Raw genomic sequence first — 1,173 nt, 5'->3', positions numbered from 1 at the left:
AGATAGGAATAAGGTTATGGTAAATGATAGTGTTAAAATTAGCCCTAGAGCTATGGTTAGAGTTATAGTTAGTCTTAAAGTTAGGATTAAATTTAGGTTTAGGATTAGGGCTAGTGTTAATTTTAGTACTAGGGTTAAGGTTAGGGCTAAGGTTAGTGTTAAGGTTAGGGTTTTCATTAGGTTTAGGGTAAGCGATATGGTTACAACTAGGTTTAGAGCTAGGAAAAGGGTTAGAATTAGGGTTAAGTTATGATTAAGACTAGGTTTGGGGCTAGGATGAGAGCTATTGTTTGTGTTTGGGTTAGGGCTAGGATTAAGACTAGGGTTAATATGAGGTCTAGGGTTACAGTTAGGGATAGGTTTCGGGTTATGTTTATGGTTAGGTCTAGTGTAAGAGTTAGATATAGGGTAAGAGAAAATTTTCAGCTATGTGTATTATTAGGGTCAGTGTACGGCTTAAGGTTTTGTTTAAGTTAAGATTTAGGTTTAAGGCTCAAATTAGCATTAGGTTTAGAGTTAGGGTTAGTGTAATGAATAGGCTTAGAATTAGGGTTCAGGTTAGTTTTAGGGTAGTGGATAAGTTTAGGGATTGTAAGAGGTTTAGGGTTAAGCCTAGGGTAAGCATTAGGGTTAGGATTATGGTTGGGTAATGGATAGAATTAGTGCTAGGGTTAGGGGTAGTTTTATGGTTTGGATTAAGGCAAGGGTTAGGGTAGTGCATATGATTAGAGATATGGTTAAGGCTATGGTTAAGGTTAGGATTAGGGCTAGTGTTAGGTTAAGGTTTGGGATAGGACTATGGTTATGTTAATGGTAAAGTTTAGGATTTGAGCAAGGGATAGGTCTCAAGCGAGGCTTAGGGATAGGTTTAGAGCTAGGGTTAGGTTTAGGGTTACACTTAGGGCTATGTTCAGGCCTAGGATTAGGGTTAGGTTTTCTGTTAGTTTAGGCCTAGAGTACGACCATGGGTAATGTAAGACATAGGGTTATTATTAGGGCTAGTTTTAAGGTTAGGGTTATGGCTCAGTCTAGTTTTAGGATTAGGTTTTGGGGTTAGGGTGAGATTTGGAGCTAGGATTATGTTAGCATAATGGCCAGTGTTAGGTTAGATTTAGTCTTGGGGTTAGTGCCAGAATTAGGACTAGGGTTAGGTCTAGAGGTAGGGTTAGTATT

The sequence above is a fragment of the Marmota monax genome, unplaced genomic scaffold (genome assembly GCF_021218885.2).
Source record: "Marmota monax isolate L192 unplaced genomic scaffold, Marmota_monax_Labrador192_F-V1.1 WCK01_AAM20220418_F8-fsc00257, whole genome shotgun sequence".
In the NCBI taxonomy this organism is placed as follows: domain Eukaryota; kingdom Metazoa; phylum Chordata; class Mammalia; order Rodentia; family Sciuridae; genus Marmota; species Marmota monax.
Note: the sequence above shows the minus strand (reverse complement) of the source record.